This window comes from Aquarana catesbeiana, linkage group LG06 (genome assembly GCF_042186555.1).
Source record: "Aquarana catesbeiana isolate 2022-GZ linkage group LG06, ASM4218655v1, whole genome shotgun sequence".
NCBI classification, from domain to species: Eukaryota; Metazoa; Chordata; class Amphibia; order Anura; family Ranidae; genus Aquarana; species Aquarana catesbeiana.
This window is the reverse complement of record NC_133329.1, coordinates 102,151,844-102,175,406: the sequence shown is the minus strand read 5'-3', so window position 1 is coordinate 102,175,406 and position 23,563 is coordinate 102,151,844. Positions and strand designations below refer to the sequence as shown.

At 44.4% G+C, this 23,563-nt stretch overlaps 1 protein-coding gene across 2 annotated transcripts in view; it reads right to left on the bottom strand.

Moving 5' to 3' along the window:
- The window catches only part of LOC141148802 (serine/threonine-protein kinase SBK1-like), a 153,746-nt gene that overhangs the window by 35,700 nt on the left and 94,483 nt on the right, over window positions 1–23,563 (bottom strand). The window contains exon 1 of one of the 2 annotated variants that reach the window (XM_073636562.1): window positions 18,467–19,910. The exons of the other annotated variant lie outside the window; for it this stretch is intronic. The gene's annotated coding sequence lies outside the window, so the exon portion shown is untranslated. Of the gene's footprint in view, window positions 1–18,466; window positions 19,911–23,563 lie in introns of those variants that run through there. 2 annotated transcript variants of the gene reach the window in all.

Sequence of the window (23,563 nt, the reverse complement as noted above, 5' to 3'; positions counted from 1 at the left end):
TTGGAAAATTCATGTGCAATAACTCCATCAGTATCACCAGCAAAGCAGCTTCATTGTTATCCCATCAACCACTTAAGCCCTGGACCATTTGGCTGCCCAAAGACCAGAGCACTTTTTGCGATTCGGCACTGCGTCGCTTTAACTGACAATTGCGCGGTCGTGTGACGTGGCTCCCAAACAAAATTGACGTCCTTTTTTCCCCACAAATAGAGCTTTCTTTTGGTGGCATTTGATCACCTCTGCGGTTTTTATTTTGTGCGCTAAAAAATATAGCACCAATTTTGAAAAAAACGCAATATTTTTTACTTTTTGCTATAATAAATATCCCCAAAAAATATATATAAAAAAAAAAACATCAAGGGGTTAACTGTGTTCCCTCAGCATGTTCTAACTGTAGGGGGGATGGGCTCATAGGCGTGCGCACAGGGTGAGCCGGGTGTGCCCAGGCACACCCTAATCACCCTGTGCAGTACAGATTCCCCCTACTGCTCTGGCTCCCCACTCCTTCTCTCTGCAGCACTTCTGGCTTCCCTCCTCTTCTCTCCTCTCCTCTCCTGCCAACTGTTGCTGCGGAGATGTTTTAGGATGAGTGAGGGAAGGGGCCGGTAAATATGTATTTATCAGCCCCTTCCCTTTCTGAATGAACATGGTGAGTGACGTGAGTAGTAGTGAGTAGCATAGGTGTGCGCAGCCTATTGCATTAGGGTGTGCGCCCCAAAGCTCAAATACATATGCATGTGTATATGTACTGATGGTGTCAGTAGGGCAGTGGACAGTGTCAGTAGTTTTATTTTTATTCTTTTTAAATTATTTTACTTTGTAACATTTTTTTTGGATGAAATTTCAGTGGTCTAAACAGGGGGGAATATGCACCACACAAGGCGATTATGGTGTGCCCAGGCACACCTGGCACACCCTGTGCACACGCCTATGGTGAGAAGTGTGTGTTTGAGCTTTGGGGTGCACACCCTAATGCAATAGGCTGCGCACACCTATGGATGGGCTCACTAGAGCATGACAGAGATCACAGCTCCCGATCACTGGGAACAGTAGTTCCGTCATGTTGCTAGGCAGAACAGGGAAATGCCGTGTTTCTCCCCGTTCTGCCGCTCCGTGCCACGATCGCGGGCCACCAGCGGACAATGAGTCCGCGGGACCCGTGGCGACGTGCACGCGCCTGCTAGCTGTGGATGACGCAGCGACGTACGGGTATGTCGTTTTGCATACCCGTGCCACTTTGCCGACGTATATCAGCGTGAGCTGGTCAGCAAGTGGTTAAAGCAGACCTCCAGGAAAAAAATGCCTGACCTACATGGGTTAACTGTTCATTTTGTCCAGGAGTGCACAGAAAGGCTATACTTACCTGATCCTTCGATCTTCCGGAAACACCGCTCCCCCAGTGGTGGACTGTTCCTGCAGTCCTCACATCCAGAGCCAGTCTACGGGCGAAAATGTCAGGAACAGCCCATGCACAAGACCGCTAGCATACGGAGAAGCAGGAGTGGCAGGGACTGGTCTTGCACTCGGAGGATCGACAGATAAAGTGAATGAATATATCTTGGCTCTCTGAACCTCTGGACAAAGACAAGCATTTAAACCAGGTAGTGAAGACACAGCCCCACTGCATGGGAACTAAAAAAATAAATAAATTGGGAATTGTTCTTTAAGTGTTTTTTTTTTTCTTCTAATTTTTACCTCTGTGCCAGCAATCTTGGGAAGTCTACCGAGACAGTCTTACAAAAATCTATTTACCACTGGAGATGAGACAGATTTTCATTTAGATGACACAGATATGAATCAAGATGAGACAGTTTTTCATCAAGATGAGACAGATTTGTATTCTAAACAGATGCACAATTAAGAAATGGTCATGTTTTATTATGCCTCAGTTTTACTTCGAGGCATCTGAGGTTGGACTGTATGAATCAAGCTTCAATATTCAAGTAAGGCCTCATTCACATGGGCGTATTTAAAGTGATTGTAAACCTCAGACATGAACAATTAATAGCACTAAGTATCACTTTTGTCTGCTGCTTTGTTCCTCTGCTATCAGCATGAATCACTTCTGACAAGTTTTCCTGACACCAAGAGAAAAATGGTGACAGGGGAGGGAGCTCCAGCTGATTGACAACCTCAGCTATGTTCCTGTGTGCTGTGTGAAGAGGGGTGTGTCTCTTCCCTCCAATCAGCTCTCAGACCTCTCCTCACTGAGCTCTGCAGAGTGTAACTTCACCTCTCCGCCTCTTTTTTTCTGAACTCTCAGACAAGCTTTATAATTCAGCACATCAGAACAGATGTAGAGCGGAAAAGGCTGCAGATAGACAGGTACAACTTGTGTAGGAGGATTTGATTTATCTCTGTATATCACCTGAAGCCAATCACTTCGCTGGGTATACAGTGCCTTGAAAAAGTATTCATACACCTTGAAATTTTCCACATTTTGTCATGTTACAACCAAAAACATAAATGTATTTTATTGGGATTTTATGTGATAGACCAACACAAAGTGGCACAGAATTGTGAAGTGGGAAGAAAATGATAAATAGTTTTCAACATTTTTTACAAATAAATATGTAAGTGTGATGTGCATTTGTATTCAGCCCCCCTGAGTCAATAATTTGTAGAACCACCTTTCGCTGCAATTACAGCTGCAAGTCTTTATGGGGATGTCTCTACCAGCTTTGCACATCTAGAGAGTAATTTTTTTGCCCATTCTTCTTTGCAAAATAGCTCAAGCTCTGTCAGATGGATGGAGAGCGTCTGTGAACAGCAATTTTCAAGTCTTGCCATGGATTCTCAGTGTGATTTAGGTCTGGACTTTGACTGGGCCGTTCTAACACATGAATATGCTTTGATCTAAATCATTCCATTGTATGTTGTGGGTTGTTGTCCTGCTGGAAGGTGAACCTCCACCCCAGTCTCTAAGATTGCCCTGTATTTGGCTCCATCCATCTTCCCATCAACTCTGACCAGCTTCCCTGTCCCTGCTGAAGAAAAGCATCCCCACAACATGATTCTACCACCACCATGTTTCACAGTGGGGATGGTGTGTTCAGGTTGATGTGCAGTGTTAGTTTTCCTCCACACATAGTGTTTTGCCTTTTAGGCCACACATTTTAATATTTTGGTCTCCTGTGTCTCCCACATGGCTTCTCACAAACTGCAAACAGGACTTCTTATGGCTCTCTTTCAACAATGACTTTCTTCTTGCCACTCTTCCATAAAGGCCAGATTTGTGGAGTGCACGACTAATAGTTGTCCCGTGGACAGATTCTCCCACCTGAGCTGTGGATCTCTGCAGCTCCTCCAGAGTTACCATGGACCTCTTGGCTGCTTCTTTGATTAATGCTCTCCATGCCCGGCCTGTCAGTTTAGGTGGACGGCCATGTCTTGGTAGGTTTGCAGTTGTGCCATACTCTTCCCATTTTCGGATGATGATGAATGAAAAGTGCTTTGTGTGATGTTCAAAGCTTGGGATATTTTTTTAGAACCTAACCCTGCTTTAAACTTCTCCACAACTTTTTCCCTGACCTGTTTGTTGTGTTCCGTGGCCTTCATGATGCGGTTTGTTCACTAAGGTTCTCTAACAAACCTCTGAGGGCTTCACAGAACAGCTGTATTTATTCAGAGAATAAATTACACACAGGTGGACTCTATTCACTAATTAGGTGACTTCTAAAGACAATTGGTTCCACTAGATTTCAGTTAAGGGTATCAGAGTAAAGGGGGCTGAATACAAATACACGCCACACTTTTCAGATATTTATTTGGAAAAAATGTGGATAACCATTTATCATTTTCCTTCCACTTCACAATTATGTGCCACTTTGTGTTGGTCTATCATATAAAATCCCGATAAAATACAATTACGTTTTTGGTTGTAACATGACAGAATGTGGAAAATTTCAAGAGGTATGCATACTTTTTTAAGGTACTGTATGTGAGGATTTACAACCACTTTAAGTATACATGTGAAGGCCATGTTTTGTCTGCACAGGTGTTCTGTGCATCCATGTGCAAGCAGTCCCATTTATGTCAATTAGGACTCAGCAGTTGCATGAACACAGTCGCTGCTCCCAGTTTGTCATTCCTGTGGGTGCAGGTGTATGCAGAAAGTGTGTGTTCAGGGACCCACAACCACTCAAATGTCATATTGAGAGCAGCAGCTGCTGTGTCCCAATTAACATGAATGGGACTGCCTGCATGCGAATGCACGGAACACCCGTGCAGGCAAAACATGGCTCTCACAACATCTCTCAACATGGCTCTTAAGTGTAAGGTTAATGTGAAGGAAGCATTACTCAAATATTGAAGCTTGATTTATAAAGTCCTCCCTCAGAAGCCTTGAAGTAAAACAGGCAAAACAAGGCCCTCACATTGGTGTACACTTAAGTAGGCCCATGTGAAAGGCCTAAATCTGTCTCCCGCCTCCTGTTTAATGTTGCTTGGCTGTGCGACAGAATTCATACATGTCCTTAGTGTGTATTAATAATAAAAAAAAAAATAATAACTCTCGTTTTCAGTCACAACTGTCTGGAGCATGACCTCATTTTGACATCAGCCTCGTCTGACTCATGTAAACACAGGACAAGGGGTTCACTGTACTTCCACCCTCTATTAATTATTTAACAACTATAACATTTTAGCCATTTGTCCGCAATTCTTTTTTTTTTTTTTTTTTTTTCACACAGCAAATGAACCCATTGTCTCTGTGTTGTCCTAGAGACAAAGAAATGTGTTGTTTGCAAAGAAAGCAGCATTCAAAATGGCTGACAGACACAAATGAGTTTTCCATGCTCCCCTGACAACTGCCACATTCACACCACCAGGTTGATTGAACGTCCACTAAATGTTGTGTACACATAGAAGAATATTCTGTAAAAGTATCTCAAAAGGAAGAAAAGAAATAATATATCTGAGTGATGGATTGTCCCGGAGAGATTACTAGGAGCTGCCAATTGGTGCTCCAAGAAAAGTGCAGATAAGGGCAATCAGGTGTCATGCTTGGAACACAACTCCGCGGTGTGCGCTCCAAGAACCAGACGTGGCGTCCCTGGAAGTTCCCACCTAATGCATTTCGCTCCTCCCCGGAGCGTCTTCAGAGTGACCATGAAGTCATACATGCCATTACATCTGAGAGGTTTTTACTGCTGGCCATACGGAGGGAATGAGATCCAGCACAGGATTCTGAGGATTACCTTTACATTGACAGGCGCAATACCCATTAAGAGTTGGTAAGTCAGGGCATATGAGGAGGGGATCATAACACCTGATTGCCCTTATCTGAACTTTATTTGGAGCATGGATTGCACTTTAGATGATTAAAGACCTAAAAAAAATTATTAAAAGCCAGCAGCTACAAATACTGCAGCTGCTGACTTTTAATAAATGGACACTTACCTGTCCTGGAGTCCAGCAATGTCGGCAGCCGAAGCCGATGAATCGCTCGGCTCTCGGCAGCTGCCCCTGCCGTTCTCTGTGAGGGAATCAGGAAGTGAAGCGTTGCGGCTTCACTTCCCGGTTCCCTACTGCGCATGCGCGAGTCAGGCTGCGCGTCCTAAGTGGTCCCCGCCGTCTCCTGGGACCTGTGTGTTTCCCAGGAGACAGCGGGGGGGGGGGTCGGGAAGGGGCATGACTCCCGCGGGAGTCTATTCCAGGAAATGGGTGCAAATACCTGTATTAGACAGGTATCTGCACCCCCCTCCCCCCTGAAAGATGCCAATTGTGGCACCGGAGGGGGGGAGGAATCAGATGATCAGAAGTTCCACTTTTGTGTGGAACTCCACTTTAAGGGCTCATTTACATTTTCTTCGGCTTCAACACACATTAACAGCTAGTATACACTTGCTTCAAAATAAGGCTTCAGACAGGCTTTGTTAAAGCTCTCTAGTCAAAGCCCTTGTCACTAAATAAAATGGTTAGCTTACAGTCCTGTTTACACTTGCTTTTACTTTGCTTCGGCTTTGCTTCAAAAATTATACCCCATGTAGATTTAGTGGTTCTTCAAAGCCTCTTCAAATCCTCCATAGAAGTCTATGGCAAAGCTCACTTGAAGCCCCACTGAAGCCTCACCGAAGCCCCATTGAAGCTCCACAAAAGCCTCACCAATGCCCCATCAAAGCCTCATTGAAGATCCATCGAAGCACCAAGCAAAAGCAGGTGTAAACAGGACTGCAAGCTAACCATTTCATTTAGTGATAGGGCCTTTCACTGGCGTTCAGAGAGCTTTAACCAAGCGTGTCCGAAGCCAAGTTTTGAAGCAAGTGTAAACTAGCCCTAACTTGATCTTTGCACTTTGAAGACGGCACTAATTTGCACTTTAATTATGAACTTTATTCATGATTTCAATATTATCACCTTGGAATTTTTGTCTAATTTTGAAAGGGCTAGGTTTTGATTTTGTATTATTTAATTGCCCTTGAATAGGGAACCACATTGTTCTAGACAGCACTGGGTTTGACGCATAGCAAATTTTGAAAGGGACACTGTACCTTATATCCTAGCAGCAGTCTATTTATCACAAACAAATTAGATAGTCACACCGTAGCCTTAAAAATGTTCCCCCCACATGCCATCCTAACACCTATTCTGATCAACCTGTGTAAGAAAGATCCACATACTTAACTATTTAAAGGCCGCTCTGGTCCAGCCACGTGATCTCCCCTATGTCAGCCAGTCCTGGCTGTAAGGGAAAGGAAAGACTGCTTGACAAAAGCTGGTAATGCCTGTGAACGGTGATATCACCCATAAGCTTACTATGGCCAATATGTTGTCAGTGCTCCCTCCTCTCCCCTGCAGCCACTGTTGGCTGACACAGGGGAGCTGGATCACATGGGACTGGACTGAATATAGGTAAGCATATAGATCTTTCTTTCACAGGTTAGTCAGCATAGGTTTTAGGAGAGACACCTAGTAGGGGACATTTTTAGGATTAGTCATGTTTTAGCAGGAATTCTACTTTAAGGAGCATTTATCCCACTGATCATCACACTATTATACTGTGAGCTATAGATATAGTAATTATTAGTAGGGGTTCCTTGAGACCAAAAAATTATTTCAAGGTTTCCTCCAATGTTGAAAAGGTTCAGAAAGGCTGCTCTAGAGGCACTAATAGTATGCATAGTACTTGCATTTTAAAGAGACACTTTTGATAGGATCATGTGCAATTAGTTTCAGTCTGAATATAAATTGTATTGTGGGGAAGAGGCCCTTGTCCCCATCAACTTTGGGACACGGTGCTTTGAGGTGGAAGTGGGGGGGGGGGGGGGGGTGGGGGATAGAGACTTTCCTGACCTGCCGGACTGCATGCTCAGATAAGGGTCTGATATGGATTTTGGGGTGGAGGGGGGCCACGCCAATTTTTTTTTTTATTGTGCCACGGCCTGGTATGGATTGGGGGGGACCCCACGCTGTTTTTTTTCCTGAATTTTTAATTGCCAGCATTCCTTAGTTTAAATTTCAGCTGCCAGTGGGGAAGCCCACTGACAGCTGATGGGTCATCGTTTTTTTACCACTTCAGCCCCGGAAGGATTTGCCCCCTTCCTGACCAGGCCATTTTTTTGCGATACGGCACTGCGTCGCTTTAACTGACAATTGCACGGCCATGCAACATTGTACCCAAACAAATTTTTTTTTCCCCACAAATAGAGCTTTCTTTTGGTGATACTTGATCACCTCTGCAATTTTTATTTTTTGCGCAATAAACAAAAAAGAGTAAACATTTTGAAAAAAAAAAACACAATATTTTGTACTTTTTGCTATAATAAATATCCCCAAAAATAAAAAAAAAAATTCTTCATCAGTTTAGGCCGATATATGTTTTTCTACATATTTTTGGTTAAAAAAATCGCAATAAGCGTATATTGATTGGTTTGCGCAAAAGTTATAGCGTCTACAAAATAGAGGCTAGATTTATGGCATTTTTATTATCTTTTTTTTTTTTTTTACTAGTAATGACGGTGATTTGCGATTTTTATCGGGACTGCAACATTGCGACGGACAGATCGGACACTTCTGACATTTTTTTGGAACCCGTAGTGACATTTATTCAGCGATTAGATTTAAAAATAGCCACTGATTACTGTATAGATGTCACTGGCAGGGAATGGGTTAACACTAGGGGCGATTAAGGGGTTAACTGTGTTCTCATGTGCATTTCTAAAGCCTTGTAAACACGATCTGATTGTTGGCCAACAGAGCGTCAGACTTTTGTCCGAAGGGCGTGTGTCCCGGGAACTTGTCTTGCATACAAACGGTACACAATTGTCAGCCAACAAACACGAACGTAGTGACGTACTACGTGGAATTTCAGCTCTTGAGCGCCACCCTTTGGGCACCTTCTGCTAATGACGTGTTTGGTGACCATTGATTCCGAGCATGCGTGTTTGTACTTTGGACTTTTGTGTGACAGACTTGTGTACACACGATACGAAAATCTGACAACAGACTGTTGTCCGCCGAAAATTTACTAGCCTGCCATCCAACATTTGTTGGCAGAAAGTTGGACAACAATTGTCTGATGGAGCGTACTAACGGTCAGATTTTAGGCAAACAGTCTGTCATCACACAATTCCCTGACGATAATCCAATCGTGTGTACGAGGCTTAACTGTGGGGGGAATGTGGCTGACTGGAGGAGGAGACAGATTGTTATTCCTACTTAGTAGGAACACATGATCTGTCTCCTCTCCTCTGACAGAACCGGGATTTGTGTGTTTACACACACAAATCCCGGTTCTCACTCTGCCACGTGCGATCGTGGGTGCACAACGGTTATTGGCTCGGGGACACGCTGCGGGCACTGCTACATAGTCTTAGAGAGCTGACGTACAGCTACGACGGCTCGCGCACCAGTGCCAACCTGCCGCAGTATAACTGGGATTACGTAACTGGGATTATGTTTGCGGCGGTTAGCTCCCCGGTCTGCTCCTTAACAACCAGCTATTCTTCACACAGAATTCGAAATGGTAGACAATTTTTCGACTGATCCGAATTCGAAGTGTTCCTGAAATTTGGAACTCATTAGAAAGTTAATGAACAAAACAAAATTATACAAATTCTGAAGCGAACGAATGAAACAAAATTAGTAACGTAACGAATCTAAGCGAAACTAAACAAATTTTTCTATTCTGCACATGTCTACCTTGTATGCTTATAAGATATTTCAGATTAGAAATTTCTCAGCAGGCTGTATTATAAATGCTGTAGGAAGAGATGACTTGTTCGGGTCACAGCAATCAATTAGACTTAAACTTTATGTCTCCCACCGTCATTTTTTGGTGCAGGTTTGAATATGATTGGCTGCAATGAGTTGACTGAGACAGCTGTTTTGTCAGAGAGCTCTTATGCGGCTTTTAGATGAATCTTTGACAAGCTTTCCCTGAAGCTCTTTGATAAATAAGGCCCATGGGGGTAGACAAGGGAAGATTTCAGGCTTTCCAATGCACTCTTTGACTACAGAAAGTGTTCTTCAACATACAGACATAATAAGGACCTTCCTTCATTATGGCAGCTAGGAGCTGTCATCGTTAGGATACAATTTTCAACATATTGAGCGCCATTTCATAAAAGTACCAAACGCTAGCGATGCAAAGCTCCACCCCTTTCTACTAAATCTCACCCCCTTTATTAACCAAAATGTCATGGCTGGTGACGTTACATATGAGGCAAAAACAGGAACCATTATTATTACTATATATTATTGTTTTATTATTTTTATATATATATATATATATATATATATATATGTATATATATATATATATATACATACATACATACACACATATATATATAAGTTCATATATCTTACCCAATGAGAAGAGGAACTATTGACTGCTCTTGGCAACTTATGCCATGTACACACAACCGGACTTTTCGTCGGACTGAACTCCGAAGGACTTTTCGTCGGAGTTCCAACGGAATTCCAACGAAACGGACTTGCCTACACACGATCACACCAAAGTCCGATCGTTTCAAACGTGGTGACGTACGACCGGACTAGAATAAGGAAGTTCATAGCCAGTAGCCAATAGCTGCCCTTGTGTCCTTTTTTGTCCATCGGACTAGCATACAGATAAACGGATTTTTCAATCGGATTGAGTCCGTCGCAAAAGATTTGAAACATGTTCTATTTCTAAAGTCGGACAGATTTTTCGACAGAAAAGGTCCGATGAAGCCCACACACGATCGAATTGTCTGACGGATTCGTTCCGTCTGACCAGTTCGGTCGAAAAGATCGGTCGTGTGTACACAGCATTAGACTGACTAGATCTGAGCATCCATGGATTGAACTTCGTCCGGTTCAGCAGGGATGGGACAAATTTCGATCTATGTATGGGGACAGTGGTTGTACAGAAGTCAATCTACGGATCAGCCTCAGTGTCAGTGTATTCTGACTGCGGAGAAATCATTAGGGCACATAAAAATGACTTATCAATCTTAATGTACTGAGCCTTAGGCCTCATTCATATGTGTGTACTACAGCGTACGCCCCGGTAATGGCTGTGTTTACCAGTGCGAGAATGCACAGGTATTCCATGCATCCCCATGCAGGCAGTCTTATTTATGTTAATTGGGATGCAGCAGCTGCATGGACATGGCTGCTGTCATCAATTTGACATCTGTACGTGTGCACCGCCCTGAACGCAGACCGTGGGGGTTTGGGGCCATATGGATATCAAATTAGGATCAGGGCCCATGCCTGTGTCCCAATTAACATGAATGGGACTGCCTGCACGGGGATGCACAGAACACCTGCACACCCCTGTACTGGTAAACACAGCTATCACATGGGTACGTAAACTGTAGTATGCCCATGTGAATGAGGCCTTAAAGGTTTACTCCACAAACACACATGAAATACATATATAAGAACTGTTTCATGTGCTAAATGATTTGGATTTCCTTTTCATCCACTTCTACAATTTCCACAGCTGTGCCACACAACCAAATCTTGCCTGGTATGGGAGGGGCCTGATTTTGCTCTGCTGCACTCATGCTTTCACTTACAGGTTTCCTCCCCACGAGTGAAAGGAGAAGTAGCAGACTGATGTTTTCACTTTCTATAACACTGCTCTCTCCTCCTATCCACGTGCTTCCTGCACTGCATCACACCTGATTGCTCTCTGTACTGCTTCTGTCTCCCCCTTTCTGAGCTCTGCTGTACGGTAAAATGCAAGAGGCTGATACCAAGTCAAATTCTGGTACTTAAATGTCTTGCTTTAAAATATATTGTTATATATTTTATATATTATTGATTAGGAAGCTGCATAAATTTGTGCTTGGGTGGCCTTAATAGCTGCTTATATATCACTTCCCTTTCTCCCTTCAAGCTATTTGAAGAGTAAATGGAAAAAGCTAAGGAGTCTCTACCTATTCCCAAGTGAGTGTCTAAACATCTAAAAACCATTAACCAGCATTTTCATATTAAAGGAATGCAAGTGATCACATGGCCACCTATACCAGGTAGTACTGGGTATTTCTTTCATCAGGATGGGGTGTGTGTGTGTGTGTGTGTGTGTGTGTGTGTGTGTGTGTGTGTGTGTGGGGGGGGCAAACTGCTGGTGGGCCCAACACTAAAGTATAATCAAGGGCAATACTTTTTTTTTTTAGTTTAGGATAGAGTAGAGATGAATTAGAACCCCTGTCAGTTTTGTATTGGTGTCTGTGTCCCCATTAGGGAGAGTCACCCTCTCTATTTGTCGCGTTTACCGTTATCATTGAAAGTAAAAGAAAATCCCAAATTTTGGGTTGTCACCAGAAAAGTAAAAGAGGGGAATTCTTCCAATGGGGACACTAGTTTTGGTGAACTGGGGGGTCCCCAAGAAATTCCCTTAATTTTCAGGGATTTCCTCTCACTTCCTGTTTGGCTATGGGACAGGAAGTGAGGGGAAATCCCTGCAATGGGACACAGATGGCGAAACAAAATCGAATAGGTGTTATAACCCTCCCCAGGGCCATCTTTAACAAAGGGCAAAAGAGGAAGCTGCTCCGGGCCCAGTAATTGTTGTGGGGCCCAAAGCAGCTGCCCCTTGAGCTCGCAAATAGTTGATAAGTGGATTCGGGAGGGCCCAAGAAAATGTTTGCCCAGTGTCTAATCAATATTAAAGACGGCCCTGATCCTCCCTTACTTTATGGGCAATCCCCAGGCAGGGCCAGTGCTACCACTAGGCAAACTAGGCAGCCGCCTAGGGCGCACTGCTGCCTAGGGCGCCCGGCCACTGGTGTTCCTACTCTCTTCTCTCTGCAGCAAGCAACTAAGTCTCAGCATCAGCAGGCAGTCGCCGCTCTGTTCCCACATAGTGTCAGTGGCGCAGCGGAGGACTGTGTCTGTGTCCCAGACACTCCCGAATAAATGGAAGCAAGCAAACATTTTTTTTTCTTACTTAGTAAGCAAACATTCTTTGATGCACACTGGTAGGCTGCATTGATGGGCGCTGGTGAGGCTGCATTTGATGGGTGCTGGTGAGGCTGCATTTGATGGGCGCTGGTGAGGCTGCATTTGATGGGTGCTGATGAGGCTGCTTTGATGGGTGTTGGTGAGGGTGCATTTGATGGGTGCTGGTTAGGCTGCATTGATGGGCGTTGGTGAGGCTGCATTGATGGGTGTTGGTGAGGCTGCATTTGATGGGTGCTGATGAGGCTGCATTTTTGGGCGTTGGTGAGGCTGCATTTGATTGGCGCTGGTGAGGCTGCATTTGATGGGTGCTGGTGAGGCTGCATTTGATGGGTGCTGGTGAGGCTGCATTTGATGGGCGCTGGTGAGGCTGCATTTGATGGGTGCTGGTGAGGCTGCATTTGATGGGCGCTGGTGAGGCTGCATTTGATGGGCACTGGTGAGGCTGCATTTGATGGGTGTTGGTGAGGCTGCATTTGATGGGTGCTGGTGAGGCTGCATTGATGGGTGTTGGTGAGGCTGCATTTGATGGGTGCTGGTTAGGCTGCATTGATGGGCGTTGGTGAGGCTGCATTGATGGGTGTTGGTGAGGCTGCATTGATGGGTGTTGGTGAGGCTGCATTTGATGGGCGCTGGTGAGGCTGCATTTGATGGGCGTTGGTGAGGCTGCATTGATGGGTGTTGGTGAGGCTGCATTTGATGGGTTCTGGTGAGGCTGCATTTGATGGGCGCTGGTGAGGCTGCATTGATGGGCGTTGGTGAGGCTGCATTTGATGGGTGCTGGTGTGGCTGCATTTGATGGGCGCTTCATTAAAAAGTTGGGGTATACATGAGCAGGGCAAAGGGGGTGGAGCCAAGGGGGGGCGGCAAAATGAGGTTTCGCCTGGGGTGTCAAAAATCCTTGCACCAGCCCTGTCCCCAGGTTCAGTTTAAGATGCAAATAGTTGGGCACTGACTGTAGTTACCAAGTCATGTAAGATCTTTCAACCAAGAGACAGCAAACCTGAGCATAGGAAGTACTTTTTATCATATTTTACAACATGCTGGGGACATTCTGGACACACACTAAAAGTAAATAGTGCTAGAGACTTGTAAAAAAAGCTGTGGCAAAGGTAATGGGTGAAGTGCCCTCTTTTCTTGTTGCCACCAATGAAAAATGTGCTAACATAAGGCTGGCTTAAAAAACAACCTACAATGCCAGGTAATTGACTTACACATGGGTGACTTCATTATAAGGGCATCTATGTGTATTCAAACCCTGAATCCAAACACATGTGATGAGAGTCCAAGTAAATGTTTTTGATTAAACCACAAATGGCAAAAGTATAACCACAAGAAGCCAAAACGCGTGGGCAGATGGTAAACGTATAACCTCAAGAAGCCGAAACGTTTTGGCATCTTGTTATACTTTTGCATTTATGGGTCAATAAAATACATACTTGGACTTTCATGACGTGTGTTTGGCTCTCCTTCCAGTTTGAATACAAATACATTACTCATGTCTAGTGACCCCCTTGATTGGGAAGACCTCTGCTTTATAGAGAGCTGCTGAATCAAGCTATTTTTGACTCAAACTAAAGACTTTTTATGATCTACAAAAAAAAAAAAAAATGTGTCTAGGACCTGATACGTGCCCTGGGATTTCAAAGGACAGGCATTGAAAGGCCTTCCTGTACATGTCTAAATCAACACCACCACCACCACCAGGATCTGCACAGAACCTTTAACCCTGCCTCAGTGCAGGAGTAGTGACTCTTGCATTGAGGCCATGTAGAAATTTTGCTTCACAAATCTATTGAGGTTTGCTGTAGACCGCCCTAGCAGGACCTCAATAGCAACCAAACAATGATGGAGCTGCTCAACTTCCATAAGTCCAGAATTTATTTATTGATGACATCCACTACATGGAAGGTCCACCTACTCTTCTGATGTGTTTCGCTCCACCAAAAGCTTAGTCATAGAGAGATACACTTTCTAACAAATTCCTGATGGAATTAAATGTGTAATCAGAGCAGGTGGACTTTCTCTTTATTGGATGTCATCAATAAACATATTCTAGACTTTTTGAGGTTGAGCTGCTTCATCCTTGTCCTTGAACTTGCACCCTTTGGTCAGTGGGGCACTCTAACTACAATAAAGGTACAAGTAGAAGGAATCTTACTTCACAAATCAGTTGAGGTACTACATATCCTACATCCCAACCACTCTGCTACAAGCCTCCCCTGGTTTGTAGCAGAGTGGTTGGGATGTAGGATATGTAGGACCTCCACTGATTTGTGAAGTAAGATTCCTTCTACTTGTACCTTTATTGTAGTTAGAGTGGTTGTAAACCCTCACATATACCCAGTGAAGTGACTGGCATCATGTGATACACAGAGTTGAAACAAATCTTCCATCAGAAGTTGTACGTGTTTATCTGCACTCTTCTCTTCTCTACATCTGTTCAGAATTTATACTGTATGTCTGAACTTACAAAAGAAAAATCCAGGATTGGAGAGCTGAAGTCACACTCTGCAGCTCTCAGTGAGAAGATGAGAGTGGATTGGAGGGAAGGGACACACCCCCTTCACCCAGCACACAGGAACAGAGCTGAGGCTGTCATTCACTGGCTGTGTGCTGGAGATTCCTCCCCTGTCACCATTTTACCTCTTGGTGTCAGCAAAATTTGTCAGAAGTGACTGATCCAAATAGCAGAGAAATGAGGCAGCAGACAGCAATCACAGTGCTTTGAACTGAGAAAAGTACACACTACAAAAGGATATGCTTTGTTCATATTTCATGTCTGAGGTTTACAATCACTTTAACAGTTTGTTGGTTTTGAAGTAGTATCTTTTCTGTTAGGGCTCAAAAATTTAGGTTTAAGAGTACTGCAGTACTGCTAAGAACTGCAGAATAAGATAAACACTATAGAGGTATATGTATAAAAATGTGCAACCAAGACCATTTCTTGTTACTCATAGCCACCAATTAGCTTCCAATCACATCTGTAAAGCAAAGTTGTATAATAAAAGACAAATTCTGACTGGTTGCAACGGACAACAAGAAATGTTCTTGTTGGCATACTTTTTATTCATAGGTTCTATGGGACTATTAATAACCAATGAACTATATTTGCTGCATGTTTAATAATGATACAAGGATTTGGACTGGTTGCTCTGAGCAACAAGACATTTTTCTTGCAGTGAATTTTCGTACATCATGTCCTATTCTTTTAAATATGACCAACAACATACAAGATTACATTATTCTCAGAAACTGAAAAATGATGCATCCAATCCTTTTTTTTAAAAAAAAATCAGCCATTGCTGGCCTTCGCCCGAAAATGCCAGTTGCCTGGCTGTCGTGCTTAACCTTTGGCTTCAATACTTTAAGCCACTGGCTAAGCGCTAGTATGTAGATGCAGTGCTGGTCATCTAGAGCCTAGGGAGAACATGCCAAACTGCGCCCCCCCACAAGATGTATGAACATTATGCATCAGCATGCTTACCCCCAAGCATAAATTCCCCCTTCTCCCAGGACAAATCTGTCCCCCTGCTGAAATCCCCCCTCTCAGCACAATTTTTTGCCCCGTCCTTCTCCCCTCCCACCTCAAATCCTCTCTCTCTGCAACCCCCCCCCCCAAAAAAAAAAATCACTCAGTCTAGCACAATTCCTCTACCCCTCAAATTCCCCCGTCCCGGGACAATCCCCCCTCCTAGCACAAATCCCTCCCACATTTCCCCTCCTAGCACAAATACGCCCTAGCCATCCCCACTAGCACAAATACCCCCCGCCCCAGCACAAATACATCCCAACTGGCACAAATCCCCCAAAAAAAATGTTCCCACCAATCCCCCTCACCCTCTACCATATCACCTCATCTAGCACGCACACCCCAAGCCCCCCCCCCCTTGTACAAATCCTCTTCCCCCATCCCCCCTTTCAACTCAAATCCCCCCAAATTACCTTTCCTAGCACACCCCCAAATTTCTCCTCCTAGGACAATTCTTACCCCCCTGCTGCTCCTCCTACCTCACATGATACCACAGTGCCCAGGACAGCCGCGCCTCCTGCCCACCCCTTGTCCCGGCCCTGTGTAGATGAGGTGTTCTGCCTTCCCTTTCACTTCACTAGCTGCATGTGCGTTTCAGCTCTGCGATTCTGAATTTTCAGGAGGATTTCAGTGATGGCAGCCAACATTTTTCTATCACTGCAGGTTCCATTTATAATAAGTGGTACCATCTTCCTCTAGTAACAAGAAGCTGAGGTATGGGTTTCTTTACAAGGTAGGCAATCGGACCTGAAACTTAAGCAAATCTAATTTATCTAAATATAAACTATGAGTCGGAAATTACCAAATTTCACCAGATTTATTGCTGGGATTTATGAATGGTACCACTCTCCACCAATCAGTTGAACTGGAACACATTTACAAGAACCTTGAAAGGATCAATTTACCCAATCCACAAAAGAGCAGAAATTTACTGACCACTAGACCTTCTCTCCGCTCTTCTATAGTTTACTGTATAACCCATGCTCCGTCTCGTAGGCCATTAGCCAGTGTCCTTTCCCATCCCTTGATTAACACGGGCCTGCGCACTAGCAGAGCATGAACCCTATTCATTAGAGAAATGGAAGCCATCCTTAAGCAATGCACAGATTTTTCAATTCCTAGTTATGGCGCGGGTCTGCACATGGCCTAATGACCAAAGCAAGGTGTTACCTATAGCCAAAGCAGACCATGCAACTGCTATGGGGCCCAAAGCTATCTTGTTACACAATAATCTATGCAAGTAGCAATAACATTTTCAAATACATTCGCAAAAAAAAAAAAAAAAAAGAATGCATATGTTGTTTAGGTACCTGTATATGATTTCTATAAAAGTAATATTCTGTATAACTAGAGAAATTGCCTAGGAGGTGGACATTACAGAAGCAGAAGGGGCCCTTAATGGTGAGGCCCTGGTTCAATGGATCTTTAGGTTTTTCATTGCTCCCTTTGTGAGAAATATCTGCATGTTCTCATGCCTAGAAACAAGGAGAGCGGCACAGACCTAGGCATGGATAATGAATCACATTATCCTACAGACCTTCTGAATGGTCTGTGATTCACCCCTCCGTCTCACACATCAACAATGTACAGTGCTGCAGAGGTAGCCGTGTCCATCCACACACTGATGTTTCTGTAGACATCATTCATACAGAGCGGCCCTGTGTCTTTCAATGTACACAAGCATTGTGTAGTTGTTGAGAGGCTTAAGTACACAGATGTACACATACTTTCCAGGACATGCCAACCTCCACTGCTGTTAAGTCATGCCTTTGTAATACTTAGCCATAGGGTGCCACCTGGCTGGTATTTTAAAGGCCGGGCCAGGAAAAATGGGGCTTGTTGTCAATGTTATTAATAGGGCAGGCGTTCAAAAGATAAAAACGCTGGATTTTTTTTTTTTTTTTTTAAAGGTGGTGACCATATTTATAAAATGAGAACAATCTATTTAATTAATTTTTTTTTATTAATTTGGCCTAGGACTCACTTAACCCTTCCTTGTCTGGAGAGGCCTGATATTCGATAAATGTGTGAGTTTTTAGTTATTTAATGAATTTCCTTCAGCGAATTCTCTAAGATATCAAACTGAGCCTTAAAAGGTTATGGCTGTGATCTGTGGTGTAGTAGGGACTGGGTAACCGAGCAATGTTCTGCAGGCCTTGGACTCTGAGCGTGGTTAATAGGATATCTGAAGCGATGGTCTGCAGTTGCCAGGCAGAAAAAAAGTGTTAAGGAAGTAATGTTATCTCTGGCTTAAAAAAGAAGGGAGTTGGGGAGCTTGCCATAGATCATGGTTTAATTAAGAGGTAATGTATCACTGGGCAATGCACTGCAGGTCTTTAATAGCAAATAGGCAAAGGCCATTGATAGGTCTGGCAAGGAAGGGGTCAAAGTGCATAGTCTGGCAAGCTAGCTTTTTAGGGTGGGTATACATTTGTAAGAGTGATGCTTGGTTTAGAGGTGGACACAAGAGTTAGCATTGGCCTGGAGCGGCAGAGATTAATGGTGCATGGCTAGTCTGCAGATACTGGGCTGCCTTACCTGTAGCCGTCAGTAATCAGATGCAGGTTGGGAGAACCCCCCTGCTCCTTTCATCCCGTGTCCAACTGTCCTGGAGAGTCTTTTGCAGCCAAAGCCTGGTCCAGTCACACACCAATCAAGGGCCCCCCCAGAAATGCACAAGTTGGGCCTGCCTCTCTGTCCTGACCTGTCCTCTGTCTGGGCAGACCTGCACACCTTAATTGCCGAGACCAGCTGTGATCAGGGACAGAGATGAAGCAAGCCAGACTGTCTGCTCTAGAGCTCCTTCTCCTGTCTGCCACCTGCACCCTCTGTCACCATCTATGTTCCTTCTCTTCTCTATGTCAGCCTTTTGTTGCTCCTGAACACCGTGTTGTCCTCCCTTTGCTGGTTGAGTGTCAGTTCTTGCAAACTGTGCTGTATCCTTTGCTGGGTCTATGTCAGTCCCTGCACACTGTGCTGTCCTTCCTTCCCGGAATCTGTGTAGTCTTCTGTACACTGTGCTGCCTGTCCTTCTCTGGTTCTGCTTTGGTTCCTTAACACTGTGCTGTCCTTCCTTTTGTTGGTTCTGTGTTTGTTCCTGTACACTGTGCTGTCTGTCCTTTTCTAGTTCTGTGTTGCTTCCTGCACACTATATTGTCCTTGCTTTGTAGGTCCTATGTCTGTCCCTTTTTTGTTGGTTCTGTGTCAGTTACTGCACACTGTGTTGTCCTTCCTTCCCCCTGGTTCTGTGTCCGTTCCTGCACACTGTGTTGTCCTTCCTTCCCTGGTTCCGTGTCTGTCCCTGCACCCTGTATTGTCCCTCCTTCCCTGGCTCTGTTTTCTGCACACTGTGTTGTCCTTCCTTCCCTGGTTCTGGTTCTGTTCCTACACACCGTGTTGTCCTTCCCTCCCTGGTTCCGGTTCTGTTCCTGCAGACTGTGCTGTCCTTTTGTCCCTGGTTCTGTGTCCGTTCCTGCACCCTGTGTTGTCCTTCCTTCCCTGGTTCTGTTCCTGCACACTGTGTTGTCCTTCCTTCCCTGGTTCTGTTCCTGTACACTGTGCCGTTGCTCTTTGTCTCTGCACCCTGTGCTATTCTCTTGCCGTGTTCTGTCTTGTTTCTATAGCCTGGGCTGTTCTATCCCTTCCCAGGTTTGTAATCTCAGTCCCTGCAGCCAATGCTATCCTTCCCTTCTTCCCAGCTCATTCTGCTGTTCTCTTCCAGGCTGCTCTCCCTCCTTGGTCAATGTCCTCGCGTGTCTCTCCCAGTCTAAGCCGCTCTCTGTTTCATCCCTCTGTTATTCTTGCTGTCTCTTCTCCCCGTATCCCTATTTCTGTGTGTATTCTGTGTGACAATCTCTCCACTCCCTGTTTATCCTGTGTGCTTCCCCCTCCCCTGCACTCTATCCGTCTCTTCTGTTCTCCCTCCTTCTCCTCTGTCTACTCTTCTCCGCTATATTCTCTCTTGCTGTTCTGTGACAACGTTATCTGGCCCTCTTGCTAGCACTCTATTTCATCCAATCCCATTTTTTTAAGGAAAATGGAGAACAAAATGAAGCTTTTCCCAATAGTGGCCAATGATATGTCAGTTTTTATTTACTTGGTAACTAAAAAAAAAGAAATCTAGTTGGTTGGTTGGAAGAACTAGCACAAATGTATGAAATAAGGTTTCCCATAGCAACTAATCCGGATTCAGCATGTATCACCTATACTATTCCATCACAATTTGTATGGCCCAGAACAGTGGAAAACAAAGTCTACTTTGGAAGTTTGCAGTCAGGGTGTCCAAGCCGAGGTGTCCTCCCACACACCAACAGACAAACGGCCATCAAGAAAAAGAAGCAGCAGGCAACTCCATAACTTTAAGCGCATTTATTGTAAAGCCTTCACAGTGAGTACAGTCAGCAGCAGACTAGTTTTGGCAATGAGCCTTGTTCACAGCACCTATACTGTATCAGAGAATGAAGGACTTCAGTAAGACAAAGAGCAATACTCACCAATATGCAACCAACCATAAATCTCCCAGTGGATCCAAATCTGCTGTGGGTTACTTCACTTTGTGGTCAACCCTGGCTTTCCTAATAAGCTCATTGGAGTTTGGTTGTATAGGACCATAGAGTGCTAAATGGGGTGTTTCTGAGGGACACTTCAACACCAGTGGAATCTGGTTGTAAGGAACCATAGAGTGCTAAACAGGGGTGTTTCTGAGGGACACTCAAACTCCAATGGAATCTGGATGTAGGGGCCATAGAACCCTAAATAAGGGTATTTCCGAGGGACACTCTAACTCCAGTGGAATTTGGATATTGGGGCTATAGAATCCTAAATAGGGGTGTTTCCGAGGGACACTCCAACTCCGATGGAATCTGGATATAAGGGCAATAGAGTACTAATTAGGGGTGTTTCTGAGGGACACTCCAACTCCAATGGAATCTAGATGTAGGGACCATAGAGTCCTTAATAGGGGTGTTTCCAAGGTATACTCCAACTCCAATGGAATCTGCATGTAGGGACCATAGAGTCCTAAATAGGGGGGTTTCCAAGGTACACTACAACTCCAATAGAATCTGGATGTAAGACGCCATAGAGTCCTAAATAAGGGTGTTTCTGTGGAACACTCCAACGTAGCATCCCCTGTCTCCAACCATATCTGACTTGCAGAACTTTTAGCCAGCAAGCCTAATTAAAACCCATTTTTACCACTGCCAATGTTGAAGAGATGTCATGTTATACAACACTGTTAGAAACTGCTCTGGGTTTACAGGAGACTGCTAGAGTGCTCTGCATGTAAATATCCAAAACTTGACTTCAGCCATGGTGTATCATAATCAATGGCCCTAGTCATCTATGTTCTGCCCAATGTCTATTTGAAATTGTGGGCCACCTGCCACAAGACGTTATTGGGCAGCACCGTGTGTGTTTTCCTTGCAACAGTTATAATCAGCTGGTTGTTCTTAGGTCATCCATTTTTATTACTTTAATTTGAATTAATTGGATGTTCCCTTTAAACCTCTGCTGTTTTTTTTTCTCTCCAACATTTCATTGGTTTAGTGTTCTAAACTGAAATAATGGAATGTGGAATATTATTGGTTACCATGGATTTTAGGATGCAAGATAATAATAGATAATGGTTGGTTCTTGCATTGCACCTTTAAAATCAATGGTCTTTGCTTGCCTTATTAAATTGGTATAAATTGCCCACCTGCATTCAGTAATGCACACATCAAATTCTTCCCTCAACCATTTGAAAACATTATCTCCATCTACCCCCCCCCCCCATGTCTGGTCCCCCCCCCCCCCCCATTCTATTCATTGTTCAGGGCTCTGTCTCCTGCAAATCACTACTTCCCCAAGTCACATGACTGACCATAGCTGGGTCCTAGAGCCTGGATGTTGGTTTCTAGGTCAGCCAAATGGGAGGAGGGAGGTGGAAATGGGAATGCTGTCTCTTTAACAGCAGGTGTTTTGGGCTTCCCTTAACTCTTTCAGTATTGGAAGGGAGGGCATCAGCTCACTGCGTGACAACAAAAGGGGACAGAGCATTCCCTGAACATGATTACCATTCTTCTGTATCCCTTTATGTAATAACTGTCCCAGATTTAGGTAAAGCAATCTAGAAAAATCCTGTATTCTGCTGCAATCTGCCTTATGTCTGCTACAGTTCTCTTGAAACGCTTTTGTCGGTTTGATTCAGCCCCAGTTACATCCTGGTAAATGACAGACAAGTGCTTTGACCCCATGGTATCTCACACATGGTATGAAAAATGATCCAATCGCCATTGTTCAAAGAAAAAAAATACATGATGTCATTTGATTGCCCTGTACGTGTATCGATTGCACAAACATATTTAGATAGGTGATCTGCCACACTGCTATCCTTAAAGGCAATCTTTCAAGAAAGAAAGAGGAGAGCTGTCATTGCTGACTAGTTTTTGAAAATGCATTGCCCAAGGCTGTCATCCTGATCCTTCCTTCCCAAAAAAGTGGGTCACTGACCCAGAACAAGTGCATATCTGTTGTCCCAACAACTGACTTGCCTGTTGCACAGGCTGGTGATCCACGGAGCAAAGAAAAGAAACAAAAAAAAAAAAACGACAAGTAACTTGTCACCAATGGCAGCTGCCATATTCCTTTTCTGGCAGATTCCATTTAAGATAAAAATCTGCACATGTTTAGCGCTGACCCTCACTCTCCCAGGCTGGCTGTTGCTACACCCGACGTTCATAAAAGGAACACTTACATAAACCTCATTTAGGCCTGGTTCACACCTATGTAATTTTTAGTGCATTTTCGGTTTTGCAGAAACACACTACAGTCCATTTAACATGGTTTCCTATGGATGTAGTTCACCAAGTGCATTTTATGGAAAGGGCCAGGGACTTTTTTCTGGTTTTTGGTTTCATAGACTTCAATGGATCAAAAACTTTTATTGAAAAACACAAAATGCACCTGGAATATGCAAACTGCATAGGTGTGACCCAGGCCTTAAAGGGGTTGTAAAGGTAAAAGTTTTTTCACCTTAATACATTCTATGCATTAAGGTGTAAAAACAACTGACAATACCGGCCCCCCCAGCCCCCCCGTTTTACTTACCTGACCCCTCCAAAGTTCCGCGATCTCCCCCGACATCCTCATCGCCCCTCAGCTTGGCCGTTGATTGGTTATAGTGGATTGAAAGTAGCGCAGCCATTGGCTCGCACTGCTGTCAATCACATCCAATAATGCAGCGCACCGGGGGGCGGGGACGAGTGATACAGTGAGCAGCTATGGCCGCCGGCTGTATCATGGGAGCGCGCCCGCAAGCACTTAACACCATGCGAGGGAGCTTGCATGAAGGTGTTGAGTACTTGCGGGGGGGGAGACGAGACAAGGGACCCCAGAAGACCAGGTTCTGGGCCACTCTGTGCAAAACGAGCTGCACAGTGGAGGTAAGTATAACATGTTTGTTATTTAAAAAAAAAAAAAAATATCCTTAGGCCCCTTTCACACGATCGGACCGTTCAGGTCCGCCTGTCAGTTTTGACGGCGGACCTGAACGGGCGATCCATGTTAGCCTATGGAGCGTCGGATGTCAGCGGAGACATGTCCGCTGACATCCGACCCCGTCCGATCCGCTAAAAGCAGACGTATGGCTCTACG